Genomic DNA, 24,686 nt, shown 5'->3' with positions numbered 1-24,686 from the left:
TACTATGCACTAAGCAATATCCTAAAAACAGTGTAAACTCATTCATTCTCCAAATAGCCATTTAAAACAGGCAATATAATTATCCCCATTTTAAAGATGAAAAGGCAAAAGTTCAGAGTATGTCTAGAAGCCTGATTTAGAACTGTGACATACTCACAAGAGTGTATTCTTCTCCCCCTACACAGCTCTGCCTCTTTTGTTCAACAAATATATCAGATACCTCACTAGTTAACCCTATTCTAATGGATCTCTTTAGCCCTTTAACAGCTTTTTTGTTGTTGTTGAATCATTGTGAGATGCACAGTTACAAAGTTGCTCATTTTTGGCTTTCAGTCACAAAATGTTCCAACACCCATACTTCCACATTTCCCACCACCAATGTCCCCAGTTTCCTTTCTGCCATCCCTTCCCTGTTCAAGGCCCCCAACCCCAACCCCCACCCAGCATGCATGTAAGGCAGGCACTTTGCTTCTCTTACTCTCTCTTTTCGGCACTATCGTGCAATATAGGTGCTGTATTATGTTTGTTCCTTTACCTATTTTCAGCATGCAATTCTTATCCAGAGTGATCATTTCCAACTATCATTGTGGCAGTGCTCCCTTCTCTATGCCAACTGCCTTCTCCCCCAACACTTGAGACAAGCTTCCAACTGTGGACCAAGTTTCTACTGTCCTGGCTCTTGTTTCTACTGTTCTTAAGTATTAGTCTCATACTATGTTGTTATTGTCATTGTTTTTAGCCCAGCTAAGGTATTGTAACAGTTTTAAGAAATAAATAAGATAGGGAGGTATAAATGCTGGGTTAATTTAATCATGATTAAGTGAATGACCACTTTTATCTGTCCTAGATTCAAGCTAAGTTAACACTAATTTTTTTTTCCCCTTTATTTTATTTTATTTTTTTTAAAGTTGTAGATTTACAATTTTTTGTGCTTTGGTTTCAATTATACAATGATCAGATACCCATCCCTCCACCAGTGCCCATTTTCCACCGCCATGGATAATATCCCTCCCACCCCAATCCCCCCATCCCCCCTGTCTCTGTGGCAGGGCAATCCCCTGTGTTCTCTCTCTCCTTTTGGGTGTTGTGGTCTGCAAAAGAGGCATTGAGTGGCAAACATGTTCAGTCCATAGTCTACTTTCGACATGCATCTCCCCTCCTGGGAGGATCCTCCAAACATCCTTTATTTGGTGCTCCCTTCTCTATCTGAACAACACTAATTTTTAATTAGTGATCAAAATCTGATCCTTTAGCAAAATAACAGTATGCTACTACATTGCTTTTTTTTTTGAGGTAGAGGGAAGCTGATCAGGAAGGGAAGCTCATGGTTGGGCACAATTCTTTCATTATATGAGTTACACAGTTAAATTTCCAGCACCACCAAAATCAAAATTATGAAGCAGAGGAAAATAATTATTCAGCGATCAACCTTCCGAAAGCAGCAGACATTTTGATAGCAGCAAACTTAAAACATATCTCAAAAGCCCACCCAGGAGGCCATCAACATCCAGGATGACAGTGATGAGAGAGCATCATTCTCCTGATTTCTAGGTTTGAATTCAAAACACACTTTCCTTTGAAGAAGCTGAGTCCTTGTGATACGAACATCATCTGCTGTCTCATTTCAAAAAAGAGAGTTGAAATGGAGAATAAAAAGTGAATCCCAGGGGAAAAAAATATCCTTGGAGGAAAGAAAGCCAAGAAGGGAAAGTATCAGGGGAAAGTCAATAATCAGGAATAAAATTAAAAAGTGTGACTCACTTAACCTTCATAACAATCCTTTGAAATAGGCACTGTTATTCCTATTTCATAATTAAAATAATTTTAAAGAAAGGATAATTTGGCAGAAGGATTTCCTCTCTGTGATATTTTGGTAATCTTCCTCAAATTTCAACAAAATTTCTCAAAATTTGAAATTACTATAACTCAGAAGTAAAATTGTTCAATATTTTAGTTAAAAATGAGTGTAAGGTCTAAGTTTCATGTGTGGGTTGAATACCAGTGAGAAAGGAAGCTGTAGTATATGTAGAAACAAGTTGGCTTAGAACATGGAGTCTTGAGGTGACTATATGCAATGTGACTGTGAGAACAACCACCATCAAGCAATACTTAAGAGACATCATTACAAGGATAATTGGTTGAATTCCTGGGACATAGAAATGGAGTCCTCTATATTTTCAGGGATTTAAACTATAGTAAGTTTTGAGTCACTAGAATTCAATGCATGTAAGCATTTTTAAAGGAGCCCATAAATACAGATACTCTCTTTTCACATGCATTTTTATTAAAATAAGCTGTATGAATGTTAGGATTATGAGTTCTAAGTGACATTTCTTTAGTTATTATATTTTTACCTTTTTTGATTCACAGTAAGATACACCATTATCTTGTTGTTGTCCATGATTGGGTTTCATTCATATAATGTTCTAACATCCATCCCTTCACAAGCGTACATTTCCCTCCACCAATGTCCCCAATTTCTCTCCCATTCCACCCCCACTTCTGCCTACCTCTGTGACAGACACTTTTCTCCTTTCTTTCTTTCTTTCTTTCTCTCTTTCTTTCTTTCTTTCTTTCTTTCTTTCTTTCTCTCTCTCTCTTTCTCTTAGTGACCTTTCTTGCAATTTTTTGTTGTAAACATATTTCTCACCTCTTACCCAAAGTTAAGAAATTGCATTGTTTATGTGTAGAAGTTTCCAAGACACAAAAGTCAACCTTATGATGAAAATTCAGATATAAAGTCAGTCAACTGACTTCCATCTTAATTCTTACATACATTAATGTCATAAAAGTCCAACATTGTATGCCACTGAATTTTTTGTCCCTTGTTATGACTGTTGTAGCCCTGGAGGGTCCCAAGCAATGCTTCTGTGACCCTGAATAGCCCAGCACCGACAGGGTGGCCAGAGAATTCACAGAACTGCAGGTCCAAAGCAGTATCATATTCTCAGGGCCTTGCATTGAACTGCAAACCCAGCTGGCTGAAAATCACCCATGGGGTTTATGAGAACTACTAAGAAGGCCCCTTATAAAGAAAATAAGTACAATCAGTGTGATTCCACTGGGATAGGACTCTAGGGGAGCTGGAGCCAGTTTTCTCTGAACTTCACCTTATGCATTTTCCATTTACTGATTGTGTTTTGTATACTTTCCCTGAAATAAATCCTAGTTATGACTACAACAATATTTTGAGTCCTTTGAGCCTTCCCCACAAATCATAAAACCTGGGGGGTGGTCTTGACCTCAGAGGGAGAAGGATAATAAATACTTTCAAGTGTAAAATATATTACATCGGGATAACATTCTATGAGACAAATGGAGTGGAAAGGCAAATTCAAAAAAGCAAAAGGAGCAAGGTAAAAATTTCAACCACTGAATAAAATATTGCTCACTAATTTTGTTTTGCTTTGGGCCATACTCAGTGGAGCTCAGAGATCAAACCTGGGCCTCCTCATGCAAAACATATGCTCAGCCCTTTGAGTGAGCCCTTGCAACTAAGATTTAATGGAAAATTATAAATTTAAATAGCTGTAATATTTATCATCTGATACATTTAAAGGAATTATACTAGAGATCTATTTTTAAAATGTCGGTATTCAATGACCAGGGATGTACTCAATGGCAGAACACTTGGCTTGAGTATGTGAGGCCCTAGACTGTTCAATACCTGAGACTGTTAAAAGTCAGTAAATAAAATATCAGTGTTTATAATTCTATGGCAATTTAAATTTATAAAGACTTTAAAATATGCGATAAAACATGTATACTTTTTTATTAGGAAAATGTTTAAGAATTTTAATGGCTGTTAAATATGAGTGATCTTTGTTTTTCCGTAAGTTCATATACACTCCATAATTTATGGAAATTATGAAAGTTTGTACTTGGAGACTACTTCTTCCTGTCAAAATGAGAGAACAGAAACCAAGTTTATCAATAGGACTTGCACAGCAGCAACAACAAAGACGAAATATGTAAACAAATAATTTTCAAGATACTATAAGGTGACAAAGAACAGTGATGCAAGAGAGAATGGAAACAAATGAAGGGAGTCTGGTGATCGCCCCAGCTTTCTTCCCTAAAAATTCTTCCGGGTTAGTGCAAAAGGGGGCAATCTAGGCAGAACCTAACTGACCCCTGAACTGAGAAGACAGAGCTGAGAGTCAAGGAAGACTTGCATGTTAGTTAGTGTTCATAGTAATGAGTATTAGGGAGGAGAGACCTGTGCAGAGAAATCTGGAAATCCATAGAGGTTCCCATTCAAGTATTAAGCAGAAAAGTTGGTAATGCATCTGAGAATAGTACCTCAAGAAAGAATCACCAGAAAAGAAAGAGGAAAACAGTAGTCAGTGCTCACAAAGGAAAATTAAAATTAATGCCTATTGTCACCAGCCAGACTGGGATACACTGTAATTCATAAAACAGAGAGTAGAGTACTCAGAATAATCTTAAATCAGTATTAGGGAATAATTTGTTCTAGACTAAACACTGATCTGGCCTACCAAATATATATTTTTACCAATTCTGGCTGTGTTTGGGGTTTACTCCTGGCTTTTTACTCAGGGAGTGCTCCTGGGGGAGTTTCAAAGGCCATGATTGAACCAAGCTTGGTTGCATGCAGGACAAATGCCTTAACTGCTATCCTATCTCTCTAACACCTAAGTGAATCTTAAGAGAAAGACTTAAAAGGATAGAACTATTTCTATTAATTTTGACAGTTCCCATAGTAATTGATACATATAAATATATGTACATATATATACACATAATATCTAACATTCAACAAAGTAAAATTTATGGCAGTTGACATTCAACCCAAATTTACCAGTCATGTAAAGAAACAAGAAAATATAATTCACCATATAGAGTAAATCAATAAATTTAATCCATCCACAATTGACACAGGTATTAGAATTATAGAAAAGAATATTGAAATGATAATTATTATAATTGTATTCCATGCATCCAAAAACTTAGAGACATGGATGATATTAATAAGATCCAAATAAAACTTCTAAAAATGAAAACTTTAACATTAATATAAGAAATATGTTGGAAGGAATTAATGGTACTTTAAACATTACATTGTTTTTAAAGACTGCAAATGCATATGAGAATTCATTATCCAAAGAAGAAAATGAGGTACATAACAATCATAACTAAGAGGTATTCAAAATACATGAAGAGTCAGTCACTGCCATGTTGACTCACCTATTGGCCATGTTTTACCAATTCCCAACTAAATCTCCCAGGAGATAGATGCTAAGCAGCAAAAATTCATGGAAACACCTAATCCTGCAGCTGAAAACTCCATCATGCCCTCAGGAAACAGGCAGGCTGAGCATCTGCCCTGCCTAAACCCAGCAGTCCACCAACACCACAGCTCTGCAGCCATTCCAAAGGCTCAACTCCACTGCTTCCATAATATTCTCTGCAGAGATGACAAACTGTGAATAATTTTAGGTATCCCAGTGCTCAGGTTGAGAACTCTGGTGCTTTATTGGAAAGGGTGGGTAGCCTTCCCCCATTGTTCCATGCTTCAGAAAGCCCCAACAGCCACAACCACCTCCCACAGCAGCCACCATGTCGACTTATTGGCCCTGTTCACATATTCTGAAATTTCTTGACCATGTGACACCATGTGACAACTCCTAATTCCTCAATACTGAAATTCCAGTAGAAGCACACCAAATTAAATGGGAAATTAACACAGAAGCCAACTAAACTCAACAAAAACAATAACACAGATGGCTCAACTTGCAACAAAGAGCTTAACAACTTGTGATCATATATAACAATTTTCACAAAAAAGAGTGTTTTATACTTATTGATTTTAAATTGGAGCTTGTTATCTAAGCAACTTTAGGTAAAGGTAAAGGTAAAGGCCCTCCCATTGATCGTCGATTTGCTCGAGCGGGCCCAGTAACGTCTCCACTGGAGACTTTGTTGTTGCTGTGTTTGGCATATTGAATACTCTTGGTAGCTTGCTGGGCTCTCTGAGAGGCAACTTTAACTCTAGAATTATATTAACAGTTGTAGCTTTTCAAAGAATTAATTAAAGATATTATTTAACTACATGAAGGAAAAAATGATAGAACAGTACCCAATAGTCTTCATCTGTAGTTGAATGATTTAATACTCTCATTGACTGATTTAAAATAAACAGAAAATTAGTAAGAATATTATTAAATTGAGAATAATAATAAACAGCATGACCCAATTATGGGACATTTTACCTAACAAAAATGCAATACAGAAACTCAAGATAAAATGACAAGCAAAAAAATAGTGTATTTAAAAAACTATGAAAAAAAGCATTTGTAAAGGTAAGTGAAAAAATCTAACCAAAATTATAGCAACTATATTTTAATAATATACATTTTTGTATAATGCATAATGATGGAAATGGCTACAACCATATCCCCTGGAAAGTTATGTTCAAGTTCTAAACCACAGTATCTAGGTATGTAAAGTGATTCAGAAGAACAGTGTTTGCAGATATAACCAAATTGTTATGTGGCCATGAGTGGCATAGGATGACAGGTATAGGATATAGTGCAGAGGTTGTAGTTGTCCAACAGGTTAACGAGGGTAGCAGTTGGGATGTGTAGCTAATAGAAGCCAGGAAATGGCAACTAAGAAGTCTCCTGAGAGACAGCAGAGAAATCATGGTCATAGACACCTTCATTTTATCATCTCAGCTTTCAAGACTGTGAGAAAGTTGTTTCTGTTCTTTTTAACCACTCAGTGTATGATACTTCACTAAAAAGCCCTATCAAATTAACACAATTTCCCAAAAGGGCTTAACCCATGAATAAAAGTGTGGTTTATCATTTTATTTCTTTTTATTAGTGAAACACCATGAGGTACAGTTACAGAATTACAAATTTTTGTGTTTGAGTTTTAGTTATACAGTGATCAAGTACCCATCCCTCCACCAGCACCCATCCTCCACCATCACGGGTCCCAGCATCCCTCTCACCCTCCCATCCACCCCATCCAACCCTGCCTCTGTGGCAGGGCATTCCGTTTTGTTCTATCTCTCCTTTTGGGTCCTGTGGTTTGCAAGAGAGGCACTGAGTGGCAATCATGTTTGGTCTATAGTCTACGTTCAGCATGCTTCTTCCACTCTGGGAGGATCCTAGAAACACCCTTTATTTGATGCTCTCTTCTCTATCTGAGCTTCCTTTTCCCCTAGCATGTGTAGCTGACCTCCAAGTCATGGAGCAAAATTCCTGGTACTAATCTCGGCTGCTCCTGGGTGTTAGTCTCCCATTTTGTTGCTTTATGTTCCCCAGATGAATGCAATCTTTCTGTGTCTATCCCACTGTTTCTGACTCATTTCGCTTAATATGATACTTTCCATGTAGTACCACTTGTATGTAAATTTCATGACTTCATCTTTTCTAACAGCTACATAGTACTCCATTGTGTAAATGTACCAAAGTTTCTTTAACCAGTCATCTGTTCTCTGGCACTCAGGTTTTTTCCAGATTCTGGCTATTGTAAAGAGTGCTGCAATAAACAAACAAGTGCAGATGTCACTTTGACTATACTTTTTTGTCTCTCTGTGATATATTCCCAGGAGTGGTATTGCTGGCTCAAATGGGAGAACAAATTCTAATTTTTTGAGAATCGTCCATACTGTTTTCCAAAATGATTGGACCATTCGGCATTCCCACCAGCAGTGAAGGAGGGTCCCTTTCTCATCACATCCGCACCAGCACCAGTTGCTTTTGTTCATTTGGATGTAGGCCAGTCTCTGTGGTGTGAAACAATACCTCATTGTTGTTTTGATCTGCATCTCCCTGATGATTAGTGATGTAGAGCTATTTTCTCATGTGCCTTTTAGCCATTTGAATTTCTTCTATGAGAAAATTTTTGTTCATTTCGTCGCCCAATTTTTTGATGGAGTTGGATGTTGTCTTCTTGTGGAGTTCAACCAGTACCTTCTATTTCCTTGATATCAACACCTTATCAGATGTGTATTTGGTGAATATCCTTTCCCATTCTGTAGACTGTCTTTGTATTTTGGTCACTATTTCTTTTGAGGTACAGAAGCTTCTTGGTTTAAGATAGTCCCATTTATCTATCTCTGTTTTCACTTGCTTGGCCAGCGGTGTGACATCTTTGAAGACACCATTAGCTTCTATGTCATGGAGGGTTTTGCCAACATTTTCCACAATGTACCTTACAGATTCCGGTCTGATGTTGAGGTCTTTAATCCACTTATATCTACTTTTGTACATGGAGTTAGGCAGAGATCTGAGTCCACTTCTTTGCATGCAGCAGTCCAGTTTTGCCAGCACAGTTTATTAAAGAGGCTTTCCCTGCTCCATTTCACTTTTCTTGCTCCCTTATTGAAGATTAGATGATCATATGCTTGGGAGGAGATGTCAGTATATTCAACTCTATTCCATTGGTCTGCAGCTCTGCCTTTGTTCCAGTACCATGCTGTTTTAATTATTACTGCTTTGTAGTAGAGCTTGAAGTTAGGCAGGTTGATTCCTCCCATTTTCTTTTTCCCAAGAATTGCTTTAGCTATTCGTGGGGGCTTATTTTTCCATATAAATTTCAGGAGTGTTTGCTCCATTTCTTTGAAGAATGTCATGGGTATCCTTATAGGGATCACATTAAATTTGTACAGTGCTTTGGGAAGTATTGCCATTTTGACAATGTTAATTATCCCTATCCATCAACGGGGGATATTTTTCCATTTCCTTGTGTCCTCTTTTATTTCATGAAGAAGTGTTTTGTAGTTTTCTTTGTACAGGTCCTTTACTTCCTTAGTTAAGTTAATTCCTAGGTACTTGATTTTCTGGGGCACAATTGTGAACAGGATTGTTTTTTTTTTCATGTCACTTTCTTCTCTTTCACTGTTTGTGTATAGGAAAGCCATGGAATTTTGTGTATTGATTTTATAGCCTGCCACTTTACTATACAAGTCTATTGTTTCTAGGAGTTTCTTGGTAGAAGTTTTAGGGTTCTCTAAGTATAGTATCATATCATCTGCAAATAGTGAGAGCTTGATTTCTTCCTTCCCTTCCTGGATACCCTTAAAATCTTTTTCTTGCATCATCGCTATTGCAAGTACTTCCAGTACTATATTGAACAGTAGTGGAGAGAGTGGGCATCCTTGTCTCGTCCCTGATCTTAGGGGGAAGGCTCTCAGTTTCTCCCCCTTGAGGATGATGTTTGCTGTAGGATTTTGGTAGATGGCTTTAACTATATTGAGGAAAGTCCCGTCTATCCCCAATTTGGTGAGGGTTTTCATTATAAACGGGTGCTGGATCTTGTCAAATGCTTTCTCTGCATCTATTGAATGATCATATGATTTTTATCTTTCCTTTTATTGATATGGTGGATTATGGTGATTGATTTCCGAGTGTTGAACCATGCTTGCATCTCTGGGATGAATCCCACTTGGTCATGGTGTATGATCTTTTTGATGAGTTGTTGAATTCTATTTGCTAGTATTTTGTTGAGAATCTTTGCATCCGTGTTCATCAGGGATATCAGCCTGTAGTTTTCTTTTCTTGTGGTGTCTTTATTTCCTTTTGTTATTAGAGAGATATGGGCTTCATAGAAACTGTTGGGGAGAGTTTCTGTTTTTTTAATTTCCTGGAAAAGCTTGAGAAGAACTGGCAATAGGTCCTCTTTAAATGTTTGGAAAAAATCGCCATTGAGTCCATCTGGACCTGGGCTTTTGTTCTTGGAAAGACTTTTGATTACAATTTCAATTTCCTTGATGTGAATAGGTCTATTCAGGTACTCTATATCTTCTTGATTCAGCTTTTGGAGATGATAGGAATTCAGGAATTTATCCATTTCTTCTAGGTTCTCTTGTTTCGTGGCATACAGACTTTCAAAGTAGTCTCTGATGATCTTTTGAATTTCTTTGGTTTCTGTTGTGATATCCCCATTCTTATTTCTGAATCAGTTTATTAGGGTTCTCTCTTTCTCTCTTTCTTTGTGAGTGTTACTAGTGGTTTATCTATCTTATTTATTTTCTCAAAGAAACAGCTCTTGGTTTCACTGATCTTTTGGATTGTTTCTTTGGTTTCCATGTTGTTAATTTCTGCTCTAAGTTTTATAATATCTTTCCTACTACCCAATTTGGGCTCTTTCTGTTGATCCTTTTCTAAGATCTTGAGCTGTGAAGTCAAGTTGTTTATGTGCATCCTTTCTTTTGTCCTGAGATATGCTTGCAGAGTTATAAATTTTCCACTTAAAACGGCTTCTGCTGCATCCCATAAGTTCGGGTAGCTCGTGTCTTCATTCTCATTTGTTTCCAAGTATCTTTTGATTTCATTGTTGACTTCCTTCCTGATCCACTCATTGTTAAGCACTGAGTTGTTTAATTTCCAGGTGTTTGATTTGGTTCTCCGTGTCTGTGTGTGATTCACTTCTATTCTCTGTGCATCATGGTCTGAAAAGATTGTTGATACTATTTCTATCTTCCTGATTCTATTTAGGTACGTTTTGTGGCCTAGGACATGGTCTATTTTGGAAAATGTTCCGTGCACTCTTCTGGAGAAGAATGTGTATTCTTTCTTTTTGGGGTGTAAAGCCCTGTGTAGTTCTATAAGCCCTTTCTCTTCTATTTCTTCTTTCAAAGCCACTATTTCCTTGCTGAGTTTTGTTCTTGTTGATCTATCCAGAGGTGATAAGGCAATGTTGAAATCTCCAGCTACTGTTGTGTTGCTAGAAATGTCCTCCTTAAAATTGTTTGCAGTTGTTTTAAATATTTATCTGTTCCCTCATTAGATGCATATACATTTAAGAGTGTGATTTCTTCCTGTTATACGTATCGCTTGATGAAGAGAAAATAGCCTTCGCTGTCCCTTCTAATCTTTTTCAACGCAAAATTAATGTTGGCAGATACTTGGTCACCCCAGCTTTTTTGAGGGAGCTGTTTACTTGCAGGATTGTTTTCCATCCTCTCACTTTGAGTCTGTGTTTGCTTTGGTTGTTCAGATGAGTTTCTTGTAGGCAGCAGAATGTTAGGTTCTGTCTCTGAATCCATTTTGCCACTCTGTGTCTCTTAATTGTTGAATTTAGACCATTGACATTGATAGAGATTATTGTTATGGGATTTTTTGTCATCTTTCTGTAAGGGTGTGTTGTGGCTGTAGGGTTTGTCTTATCTTATAGTAGCCCCTTTAGCCCTTGTTTTAGGTTTGGTTTTGAGTCTATGAAGTTCCTGAGCTGCTGTTTGTCTAGAAAATAGTGTACTGTTCCTTTCATTTTGAGTGAGAGTTTAGCCGTATAGAGTATTCTTGGTGAAGCATTCATTTCAGTGAGTTTTTTCACTATATCTCGCCACTGCCTTCGGGCTTGGAGGGTTTCATCTGATAGATCTGCTGTGAATTTAAGGGGTGCTCCTTTGTATGTGATTTCCTTCTTTGACCTTGCTGCTTGCAGTATTTTATCTCTATTGGTAGCATCAATCATTCTAACTATGATATGTCTTGGAGTGTTTTTGTTAGGGTCTCTTTTAGTTGGTACCCTTTGGGCTCCTTGGACCTGAATGGCTGCATTGTGGAGCTCTGAGAATTTTTCAGCAATGATTTGTTTCACTGTGTTTTTTTTATTGGGATTGTTTCCCTGAGCTTCTGGTATTACAATGATTCTAATGTTGTTCCTCTTGGAATCATCTGTTAGGACTCTGATTCCCTGTAGAGCTATTTTGAGGTCCCTTGCCACTGTTTGTTGTTGCCTGTTGGCTTGGTGCAGATGATCTTCCAGCTCACTGATTCTCTCTTCAGCTGCGGTCATTCTATTGTTGAGAGAAGAGACTGAGTTTTTCATTTCATGTAGGGAATCTTTTAATCGTGACATTTCTGCTCTCATTTCTTCGTGTAATTTGTCAATTTTTTTCTGTCATGTTACTGGATGTCTGTCTGACTGTTTCATTGAGTTGATTGAACATCTTCATGACTTTGTATCTGAATTCTATGTCAGAGAGATCCCTTAGGTGAGCAGTATTGACAGAGTCTTCTGGATTCTTTTAGTTGTCCTCCCCTTGTGGTGGGGATTTGCATGGTTTCTTCGTATTGCTGTGTAGGTTGAGGACTAGATTTCTTGGGGACTAGGTTCTTTAGTATGGCTAAACTACCTGCTGCCGCGTGAGTGTTGGCTGGCTGAAAAATAGGCCATGCCCACTTCCACAGAAGCCACACCCACTTGTGAAGAGGTCACACCCCCCCACAGAAACCTGGGTTTGGGAGGTGATCAGTGAGGAATGAAGAGAGGAAGGCAGATGCTCAGAATTGCTTTTCTCCAGGTGTCTGGGAGGACGCCTCGGGTCTTGCAGGGAGAGATCCAAGTCCCAGGTTCAAGTACCATTGGATGGACTGACCTGAGTTTGGGACGAGATCAGTTCAATGTGAGGAGTGAAGAGGGGAAGGCAGACGCTCAGAACTGCTTTTCTCCAGGCGTCTGGGAGAACCTTATCATTTTAAAGTAAATGTAATTTACCAAAATAATATAGTAAAAACTAGCATATGATAATCTCATCACAATATATTTAAAAATTCTACATCAAATCTTATTTTTTAAATTAACTCTTGGCAAAGTAGGAATAAAAGAGAATGTTCAATCTCATCTTGAAAAACCTATAGCTAAAGCATACACAGTGATGAAAGCCTAGCTGCTTTTCTCTATGATCATTAGCAAGACAAGGATGTGCAAGTCTATTCCACATCATATTGAAAGTCCTAGTCAGCACAATAAGCTAATAAAAATAAATAACATCCATTTATATAGGACAAAAAGAAGCAAAGATGTCTTTGTTCACAGATAACATGATCATCTATGCAGAAAAAAATAGATGATGGAATGTACACAAAGTTACTAGCTTAGCAATGTTATGGGTCACAAGATCAATATTCAAAAATCAATTGAATTTCCTTGTATTTGCAGTAAGCAATTAGACTTAAGACAAATAGCACATTTACCATAATATGAAAATATTAACCACTTAGTGATAAAGTTCCCCCAATTGAACAAGATCTATACAATGAAACTATAAAACATTGCTAAGATAAATTAAAGAACTAAAATGTAAGAAATATAATGTGTATATATTGTGCAACTGAATGTTGTTAAGGAATCAACTTTCCTCCTGACTGATCTAAAAATGCAATACAATGCCAACCTACTACCAGTAATGTATTTTGATGGAAATTAACAATATAGTTACAAAATTCACATGAAAATCCCTAGAAAAAACAAAACAACTGAAAAATAGCATAACGGTAGATATTACCACATCATTTCACATTTTTATGAAGCTAAACTTAAAGATTTACCAATTAACATAGATAAATTGATCAAGGAAATAAGAGTCCATAAAAAGATTACAAATAAACTAGAGAAATTTTACAAACATAAAGTACTATCTCACTGAGGAATTTTCACATTCAAAACACAATTCAATATGCCCAAGATATAGTATAGTTTGTAATGTACTTGCAATGCATGTAGCCAACCTGCTTTCAATCTCTGGCAAAGTATGTGATCCCCTGAGCACTTCTGGGAATAAGCCCTCAACATAGCCCGGTACAGCCCAAAAACCAAAACAGTACTTAAAATGGATTATACAAAGAAATCCAGACACAAAGAAAAACTCCAAAAAATAATGGATCATATACCTAAAGAAAAAGTTGACACTTCACATTTATTAGAAAATTGGAAAAAAGCAACATAGTAATAAGGGCTAGAGAAATAACTCAATGGACTGAGCACATGCTTTATATACAAAAGTCTCATATTTAATCTCCAGTACTGCTTGGAGTCCTAGAATATCTAGCAGTGACCTCCAAGGACAGAACCATAAACAACCCACCCACTGCTGCTGGATATGACCACACACACACACACACACACACACACACACCAATATTACCTTGTGTTTGGGAAGTTTCTTAGACAAAGCAAAAGCACAACTGAGAAAAGAATAAAAAAATATATTTAACATCATCAAAACATTTTCTTAATTTTTTTGCAAACAGCACTACCAAGAAAGTCAAAAAGGAAACAAAAGAATGGAAAAAATATTTGTAAATTATATCAGATAAGAAATTTGTGTCCAGAGGGTTAAAAAGAATGACTCCATTTTTTCACATTTGACAGCTCTCAAAATTTGTCTCCCTTCCTTCCCCTCTGCCACACATCTAGACAGGCTGGTTTTAAAAAGCTGAATAGTCCTCATTTTGCTGTTGGCAAGATTTCAAACAACTACAGCACTGGCATATTCATGGGAATTCTCTCCCTGACTCTACTTCCTAACCAAAAAAAAAAAAAAGGAATTTTTTTCTACCCTTCCAAAATGTTTCTGGACTTGCTTGTTAGGGCTTCTCTGACTTTCCCCCAAATTCCTAATGAAGCAAATAATAAAGCTTTTCATATCTTTTTGATGCATGTGTGGTAATCCAATATTGACATCTAAACAAAATGGCAATGTGTGTGTTACCTCTTTAGTGTGGTTACTAGGCAAAATGCATAAGGAAATGTTACAGTTGAATCATATGTACACAAATAAAGTAATTTTTAAAACTGGCAAAAATCTGAGTAACCACTTCTCTAAAGTAGATATAAAAATGGCAAAAAGGTAGATGAAAAGCTGTACAACATCTGTAATCATTTGGGAATTGTAAATTACAATAAGACTCCACTTCACACCCTCTGAGATGGCTATAATCAAAAAGTCAGATAATAACAAGTCTTGGCAAGAATGATAGAAATTGAAACCCTCATACGTTGCCAGTGGGAATGGAATATGGTGCAGCTGCTTTGGAAAGCAGTTCAACAGTTATTCAAATTCTTTAAACATAGAATCTCGTATGGCCCTGCAATTCCACTCTTGGATATATATCCAAAAAATAAAAGCACACATTCATGAGGAATATAATACAAAAGAAACATGCACAACAGTACTATTCAAAACAGCCAGAAAGTATAAATAACTCATATGTCTATATGCTGATGAATGAATAAGAATATCATACAATGGAATACTATTTTGTCATCAAAGAATGAAGTACTAGTGCACAGCATTTCATGAATCAACCTTGCAAACATTGTGGTAGTTAAGAAAAAAGCAGTCACAAAACTCCATATATATGAAATACATAGGATAGACAAGTCAATAGAGAAAGAAATTATATTAATGGCAGCTTAGGACTAAAATGGAAATGCTGAGCATTCAGCCGAAGAGAAGGACAACACGGAGGGCGGGATCCACAGATCCTGAAGGAAAAAAAAAAAACAGGTTCCAAAAAGAGCCGAGATCATCAGGAAGTCCCAGATGGGGTAGGTACCGCATCCCACCTCCCCCAGATGGAACCCCGGTGACCAGAAGCCTCTACAAGCACAGCTCGAGTATGCGGGAACTAGGACTTTTCCTCAAAACCGCGCAGCCGCTTATGCGGCCGGGAGACATCTCTCTATATACAAAGTGATCCATGGGAAGTAAACCACCCAACATTTCTCTCTGAAAATCATAGTTAAGTTTGGAGCACGGCCACAGCCCCAGAAACACAAGGACTTAATGCATAACCCAGCAGCTTGGAGCAGAAAAGTGAACGGGCTATGCGTTAAAACAGGCCATCATGTCTGTCCGGAGGGGAAAGGGTGTTGCCCCATTCGCCCTCTCTTCTCTGGAAAGAAGGATGGCGGCCGCATGGGGGCCTTGTGGACAGCAGGTATGAGCTGGGGGTGTGGGGGCGACTAAAACCTCATGGGAAGGGGGGCATTCTGGTCCGTCCTTCACGCCCTACCGAGGCCATCAGTTGCCCCCCACTAGCTACTCTCCAGCACGGCCACAGCCCCAGAAACACAAGGATTTAATGCAGAACCCAGCAGCTTGGAGCAGAAAAGTGAAAGGACTATGCGTTAATCCAGGCCATCATGTCTGCCCGGAGGGGAAAGGGTGTTGGTCCCTTCAGCCCTCCTCCCTCTGGAAAGAAAGATGGCGGCCACATGGGAGCCTTGTGGACAGCAGGTATGAGCCGGGGGTGTGGGGGCGACTAAAACCTCATGGGAAGGGGGGTGTTCCAGTCCATCCTTCACGCCCTACCGAGGTCACCAGTTGCCCCCACGAGCGTGTCTCCAGCACGGCCACAGCCCCAGAAGCACAAGGACTTAATGCAGAACCCAGCAGCTTGGAGCAGAAAAGTGAAAGGACTATGCGTTAATCCAGGCCATCATGTCTGCCAGAGGGGAAAGGGTGTTGGTCCCTCCCGCCCTCCTCCCTCTGGAAAGAAAGATGGCGGCCACATGGGAGCCTTGTGGACAGCAGGTATGAGCCGGGGGTGTGGGGGCGACTAAAACCTCATGGGAAGGGGGGCGTTCCGGTCCGTCCTTCACACCCTACCGAGGTCACCAGTTGCCCCCCGTGAGCGGCTCTCCAGCACGGCCACGGCCCCAGAAGCACAAGGACTTAATGCAGAACCCGGCAGCTTGGAGCAGAAAAGTGAACGGACTATGCGTTAATCCAGGCCATCGTGTCTGTCCGGAGGGGAAGGGTGTTGCCCCAGTCGCCTTCTCCTCTCTGGAAAGAAAGATGGCGGCCGCATGGGAGCCTTGTGGACAGCAGGTATGAGCCGGGGGTGTGGGGGCGACTAAAACCTCATGGGAAGGGGGGCGTTTCGGTCCACCCTTCACGCCCTACCGAGGCCACCAGTTGCCCCCCACTAGCGGCTCTCCAGCACGGCCACGACTCTAGAGCACAGAAACCAATTTCTTAACTATCTGACTTTCAGTAGAAATACTTCCAGGGTCAATAAGTAAAATAGCAGAAATCCAAAACCAACATATAATTCTTGAACCCAGCTGTAGAAAGCAAATCACTTCACAATGCTTTGTCAGCATGTCTGATTCGCAGGGGGGGGGGGGGATAAACTCTAAATAATAGTGGTGAATCTTTTATTGAAACAATGAATCTAATCAAAGCAGATAGAGTGTTAACTAGAATTCATCTGCCCCAAAGGGACTGGGAGGGGTTGGGGGTGGGGTTTTATTGGGGTTCTTCATGGTAAAAAATAAGTTTTGGTAAAGGGAAATGTGCTTGATATTTGCATGACTGAGACCTAAACCTGAAAGCTTTGTAACCTTTCCCATGGTGATTCAATAAATAAATAAAAATAAATTAAAAAATTTAAAAAAAATAAATAAATAAAATGGAAATGCTATGGAGTGACTAGTAGGCACAGAGTAACAAAGCTGTTCTAAAATTGATTGGGATGATAGTGGGGTAACTCTAACTAACACCAACTGAATTGTTTACTTTGAATGGATGAACTGCACAGTTTTTCAATTATATCTCAATAAAGAGATGAAGTAAAAAAAATTAAAAGACTTTTAGACTAAAATTTCAATTAGTGGTTACCTGAAGGGGAGAGAAGAGATGTATAGATTGGGTAAGAGGAGACAATTATATGCTGAAGGGCAGGATTTATTTATCATGCAGTGTACACAATAGTGACTTTTTAAATGATACACACCTGACACATATAATATTCTAATGCAACATTAGCTAAATTATTTTTTAAATTAATCATTTTTAGAAGGAATTAATAGAAAATGCAGCTGGAAGTATTAGATTCCCATAAGCAAAAAAAAATTAAGTCTTTGTACTGCTAACTCAAAATGATACAGTCTTAGGGAAAAGAAAGCAAGGTTGGGGACACAAGAGATACTGAGACTTTTAAAGCATCAGAAAGGCTACTATTACAAAAAGGAGCACAGACTCTCACTAATGGAATTCCTGAAACTTGTCAAAGGAGTCATCTGCAGTGACATTTTAAATATTTTAAGCCTTTGTTTCATCATATTTTCTATGGAAGTGATTCCTTAGTATTCAACATGCATTCTTTGTGAATGTTATCATATAGGAAAGTCTATAACACAGTGATAAGATATATATTTTTGTTCCTTCCTACATGTAAAAACTATAAAAATGATCGTGACCAAGTGGGGTCTTAATGATTCACTCATGGTGAAAATCATACACATGAAAGTGTTGTGTATGTATATAGCAGAGTGTGCATGTATACAACAACAAAGTGGGTGTACATCACAGAGTAGCTGAAAGCAAGGCTCTGAGGCTGAATTGCTGGCACTCTGGTCATGCTCCAAAACTGAACAAGTGATATAAGCTACAGATATTTCTCCACTAATGATGCCATTATACCCCATGAAACTCACTGTAAGTTCAAAATATTATAAGTCAAAATGCTGGCAACATAACACACTGCAAAATAAGAGTTGTTTATTCACCTGAGTGTGTGGCTGATGGGGAGCTGTCCAGCATCACAAAAAAGTATTTAGAGTAGAGCTAGCCAGGAAAAGGTGGGGGGCGGGGCGGAAACAAGATTGAAAATTTGAAGTATAGTAAAAAAATGATAAGTCAAATCATGGTAAGGCAAAGATAGCCTATATATTTATCAAGAGGATGATGGAAGGTTACCATGTGAATTGAAAGAAAAAGGAAAAAGCACAAATACTGAAGATTGCACACAGCAGTAGTATATAGAGAAGTGGTCCTCACCATCAGTCCATGAACTTGTGCTTTTCTTCGGGTATAAAAAGGCTGAGGAATGTTGATACAGAGAAATAAAACAAGAGAATACACAATAACAAACAATGACGAATACTTAACCTTTGATTACAAAACAGGGATTACCAAGCAGTGGAAGAGAACTGGGTGGAATAAAGAGATGGACATTGGTAATTCTGGTAGTGGTAGTTATTTAAGGTATGCATGTTACCTTAAATAGAATAATAAAAAATTATAACCATAAAAGCATCTTGGGGTCAGGAATTTAGTTTAAAGGGCTAGTGCACATGCCTGGCATGCACACCGCCTTGAATTCAGTACCCCAGAGCAGGTAAAGGTAAAGGTAAAGGCCCTCCCGTTGTTCATCATCGATTTGCTCGAGCAGGCCCAGTAACATCTCCATTGGAGATTTTGTTGTTACTGTGTTTGGCATATCGAATACATCACAGGTGGCTTGCCAGGCTCTGCCATGCGGGCGAGATACTCTCGGTAGCTTGCCGGGCTCTCCAAGAGGGGCAGAGGAATCGAACTTGGGTCGGTCATGTTGGCTGCATGCAAGGCAAACGCCCTACCGTTGTGCTATCGCTCCAGCCCAGATGTTCCCAGATCATCACCAGGTGAAGTGCTGAGCAGCACTGCATAGCTGTCCTGAGCACTGAACCATATGATCTGATTAGCTAAAGATCACCGGGAATGGCCTCCCATTGTTTAGGAGCCCCAAATAACAATAGCAATTAACAATGATAAAAATAATAAAGATAGATTTATCTAACATTTCTGTAAACAAAAAGTGGGAAAAATATATACAAATTGCATTTACCAAATGCCCAAAAAGTAGTAAACACCCATAAACTGAGCTTAATATCATATAACAACAACATCTACTTCCTGCCTTCCAAGAGATAACTCCTTTGATAGGATCAGATAAGCTAGTGCTAAATTCATTGTAATAAGGCATGAGAAGCTGCAAACAGAGGGAACAGAAGTTAGACAGAACCTTAACAAAGGGAATCCTACCCCCATTTCCTTCACCCCTCCCCCCAAACCAGTCCACAATAGAAAGGCCTCTGAGATGCAAAAACTTCTAGTGGATAGTTTCAGTCTTCAGAGGACATAGGACTTAAATTCGTTGCTCTTTCCATAAGTATTAAATTAATCACTAAGGCTTACTGTGGGGGCTGGGGTGGAGGGAAAGGACTCCACAGGCTCCACCCTGTGTTGACAGGGTTAAAGCAGGTTGAAGCCTACTAAAGCAGCTGGTAAACACGCAAGTTCTAATGCACAGATGGCACAAGTGGCACAAAATCATAATAAAGGTGTTTGCAAGAGCTCAGATCACATGTCCACATTGCCAATGTTTGGTGTGCCCTGCCAATGATACTTACAGCCATGGCCTTAACAACAAGCACATGGGGAGGCTGCCTTGCATGCGCAGGGCCTCATCAAGAGGTGCAGTGCCTTAAAGGTGGTTAATCTTTCAAACTACCAGAAACATAGGTTTCTCTTTATCCACCTTCTGGACTTTATCTTCATTTGTCTCCATGGAGACATTGCTTTGGGTGAACATGCCAACACCATTCACAAGCTGGGCTGCAAGATGCCGAGGTTCTCTGTGGATTCCAAATTCATGCATTTGGTTTAGATCAACTACCACCCTCCACCCCCCCCCCCCACCCTCCGCCCGGTGGAAGGAGACTTGAAAATTACCTGAAAATCCCCTGCTGGATAACATGACCAGAAGCTTGTCTCAAGACTCGTGAGTGCTGCAGGAGAATGAGGGATTGACTACAGAGGCCTGGTTATCACTGATAGCAGGGAGTTCTCTGCCAAATCACAGTCAAGGATTTATTCCTTGACACTGAACTCAGGAGACCCTGTGGCACATCCCGGCCTTCTTTTCTGCTGGTCCCTGCCATTCTGTATACTGCTCAATGCTGGGATGTCTGTCCCACACTATCTGGGAGCCAGGCAGTGACATCAGCAAGCCCAATGTGAACAACAGCAAGAAATGCTTCTCCAAAAACAATAAGAGTGGTAGACAGCTGGCAGCTGGGAGAGTTACTCCCCAAAACCCCCACTACCTGCACTTGCCTGAGCACCCAGAAGTGCCAGTGGAGCAGAAAGGCCAAAACTGTCCCTTCATCTCTACTGTCTGTTATTCCAGAACTAGGTAGATGGGTTTTTCTCCTTTCATCTAGGAGAGGTTGAATAGTTCTGAATCCCACATAGTAAGGTACAGGCCTAGAAGAACTAAAGTATTAGGGCTATATATGATTTTTTTAAAAAATAAGTTTTGATATCTAAACATGAACAGATTTGTAAGGGTCTATCTCAGTGACTCAATAAAAAAAAGTAAAAAAAAAAGATCTTTTACTCCTAAGACAGTATGGATGCCAATAAATCTCTATAATAAATGAATTTCATCCAGAAATCCCCAATACAAAATGTTTACTTTAAAAACAGATCCTCCTGTGCTCGCTTTGGCAGCACATATACTAAAATTGGAACGATACAGAGAAGATTAGCATGGCCCCTGCGCAAGGATGACACGCAAATTCGTGAAGCATTCCATATTTTTCTTAATTTTCGGCGGGTGGCCGCTCACGCGACCGCAGGTTGTTCACTCAAACCAACAAATATTACCCCTCCACATACACAACAACATGAGGAAACAACGCAAATCCCCACCACAGGGAGACCATGAGGAAATCTCTCAAGAAGCCTCAGTAGGAGCTAGCCACCTTAGGGACCTCTCTGACAAGGAATTCAGATATGAAGTCATCAAGATGTTCAATCAACTCGATGAAACATTCATACACATATCCGCTAAACTGAAAGAGGACATGAAAGAAACAATCGATCGCACAATTGACAAAATACAGCAAGAAATGAGAGCCGAAATTGGAAAGCTCTGCACAGAAACGGCACGCATCACAGATTCCATAGACGAAGTCAAACCCTCACTCACTGCCCTCAACAACAGAACGACCACAGCAGAGGAAAGAATCAGTGACTTGGAAGATCAGCTGCACCAAGCCAACAGACAACAGCAAACGATGGCAACGGACCTCAAAATAGCTCAAGAGCGAATCAGAGTCCTACGAGATGATTCCAGAAGAAACAACATTAGAATCATTGGACTACCAGAAGCTCAAGGAAACAATCCCAATGAAAAAAACCTGCTGAAACAAATTATTGCTGAAAAATTCCCAGCGCTCCATGATACAGCCATCCAGATTCAAGAAGCCCGAAGGGTGCCAGCTAAAAGAGACCCCAACAGAAACACTCCAAGACATATTATAGTCAGAATGATTGATGCTGCCGATAGAGACACAATACTGCAAGCAGCAAGGGCAAAAAAGGAAATCACATACAAAGGAGTACCCCTGAGATTCACAGCAGACCTCTCAGAGGAAACCCTACAAGCCCGAAGACAGTGGCGAGATATAGTCAAAAAACTCACTGAAATGAATGCTTCACCAAGAATAATCTATCCGGCTAAACTCTCACTCCAAATAGATGGAAAGCTACACTATTTTCTAGATAAACAGCAGCTCAGGAACTTCATAGACTCAAAGCCAAATCTAAAACAAGGACTAAAGGGGCTACTCTAAGACGAGACAAACCCTACAACCACAACACACCCGCACAGAAACATGACACAAAACCCCATAACCATACTCTCTCTCAATGTCAATGGTCTCAATTCACCATTGAAGAGACACAGAGTGGCAAAATGGATACAGAGACAGAACCCAACATTCTGCTGCCTACAAGAAACTCATCTCAACACTCAGAGCAAACACAGACTCAAAGTCAAAGGATGGAAAACAATCCTGCAAGCAAACAGCTCCTGTAAAAAAGCTGGGGTGGCCATACTAGTATCTGACAACATTAATTTCACCCTGAAAAAGGCTAGAAGGGACAGTGAAGGCCATTTTCTATTCATCAAGGGATACGTACAATAGGAAGAGATCACACTCTTAAATGTATACGCACCTAATGAGGGAACAGCCAAATATTTAAAACAACTGCTAACAGACTTTAAGGAGGACATTGCAAGCAGCACAATAGTACTTGGAGACTTCAACATTGCCCTATCACCTCTGGACAGATCAACAAGAACAAAACCCAGCAAGGAATCATTGACTTTGAAAGAAGAAATAGAAGAGAGAGAGCTTATAGACTTATACAGGGCTTTACACCCCAAAAAGAAAGAATACACATTCTTTTCCACTGCACACGGAACATTTTCCAAAATAGACCATGTGCTAGGACACAAAACATACCTCAACAAAATAAGGAAGATAGAAATAGTATCAGCCATCTTTTCAGACCATGATGCACTGAGGATAGAAGTGAATCACACACAGACACGGAGAACCAAATCAAACACCTGGAAATTAAACAACTCGATGCTGAACAATGAATGGGTCAGGAACGAAGTCAAGGACGAAATCAAAAGATACCTGGAAACAAATGAGAATGAAGACACGAGCTACCAGAACCTATGGGATGCAGCTAAAGCTGTATTAAGGGGAAAATTTATAGCTCTGCAAGCATATCTTAGGTCTGTAGAAATGGTGCACATAAACAACTTGACCTCACAGCTCAAGTCCTTAGAAAAGGATCAACAGAAAGAACCTAAATCAGGCAGAAGGAAAGAGATCATAAAACTTAGAGCAGAAATCAATGACATGGAAACCAAAGAAACAATCCAAAAGATCAATGAAACCAAGAGCTGGTTCTTCGAGAGAATAAACAAGATAGATAAACCACTCGCAACACTCACAAAGAAACAGAGAGAGAGAACCCTAATAAACCGAATCAGAAATGAGAAGGGGGATATCACAACAGAAACCAAAGAAATCCAAAAGATCATCACAGACTACTTTGAAAGTCTGTATGCCACGAAACAAGAGAACCTAGAAGAAATGGACAAATTCCTGGACTCCTATAAGCTCCCAAAGCTGAATCAAGAAGACCTGGAGTATCTGAATAGACCTATTAACATCAACGAAATAGAAACTGCAATCAAAAGCCTTCCCAAAAACAAAAGCCCGGGCCCAGATGGATTCACTAGTGAATTTTTCCAAACATTTAAAGAGGACCTGCTGCCAGTCCTTCTCAAGCTCTTTCAGGAAATTGAAAAAACGGAAACTCTCCCAGTTTCTATGAAGCCCATATCTCTCTAATACCAAAAGGAAACAAAGATATCACGAGAAAAGAAAACTACAGGCCAATATCCCTGATGAACACGGATGCGAAGATTCTCAACAAAATACTAGCAAATAGAATTCAACAACTCATCAAAAAGATCATACACCATGACCAAGTAGGATTCATCCCGGGAATGCAAGGCTGGTTTAACACTAGGAAATCAATCAACATAATCCACCACATTAACAAAAGAAAAGATAAAAATCATATGATCATATCAATAGATGCAGAGAAAGCATTTGACAAGATCCAGCACCCATTTATGATGAAAACCCTAGCCAAAATGGGGATAGAGGGGACTTTTCTCAATATAGTTAAAGCCATCTACCACAAGCCTACAGCAAGCATCGTCCTCAATGGCGAAAAACTGAGAGCCTTCCCTCTAAGATCAGGGACGAGACAAGGATGCCCACTCTCTCCACTGCTGTTCAATATAGTATTGGAAGTACTTGCAATAGCGATTAGGCAAGAAAAGGATATTAGGGGCATCCAGGTAGGAAAGGAAGAAATCAAGCTCTCACTATTCGCAGATGATATGATACTATACTTAGAAAACCCTAAAACCTCTATCAAGAAACTTCTAGAAACAATAGGCTTGTATAGTAAAGTGGCAGGTTATAAAATCAATGCCCAAAAGTCCATGGCTTTCCTATACACAAATAGTGAAAGAGAAGAAAAAGACATGAAGAAAACAATTCCATTCACAATTGTGCCCCAGAAAATCAAGTACCTAGGAATCACCTTAACTAAGGAAGTAAAGGACCTGTACAAAGAAAACTACAAAACTCTACTTCAGGAAATAAAAGAGGATACGAGGAAATGGAAAAATATCCCCTGTTCATGGATCGGGAGAATTAACATTGTCAAAATGGCAATACTTCCCAAAGCACTGTATAAATTCAATGCA

At 39.3% G+C, this 24,686-nt stretch overlaps 1 non-coding gene across 1 annotated transcript; it reads left to right on the top strand.

Annotated features, from left to right (window-relative positions):
• Positions 1-21,030: 21,030 nt before the first annotated feature.
• Positions 21,031-21,137, top strand: LOC130038639 (U6 spliceosomal RNA). Its single transcript, XR_008794743.1, has one exon. It is a non-coding gene; the product is annotated as a U6 spliceosomal RNA (small nuclear RNA).
• Positions 21,138-24,686: the final 3,549 nt, after the last annotated feature.

The sequence above is a fragment of the Sorex fumeus genome, unplaced genomic scaffold (genome assembly GCF_029834395.1).
Source record: "Sorex fumeus unplaced genomic scaffold, SorFum_2.1 ptg000006l, whole genome shotgun sequence".
Lineage (NCBI taxonomy): Eukaryota > Metazoa > Chordata > Mammalia > Eulipotyphla > Soricidae > Sorex > Sorex fumeus.
Note: the sequence above shows the minus strand (reverse complement) of the source record. Positions and strands in the feature narration are given on the sequence as shown.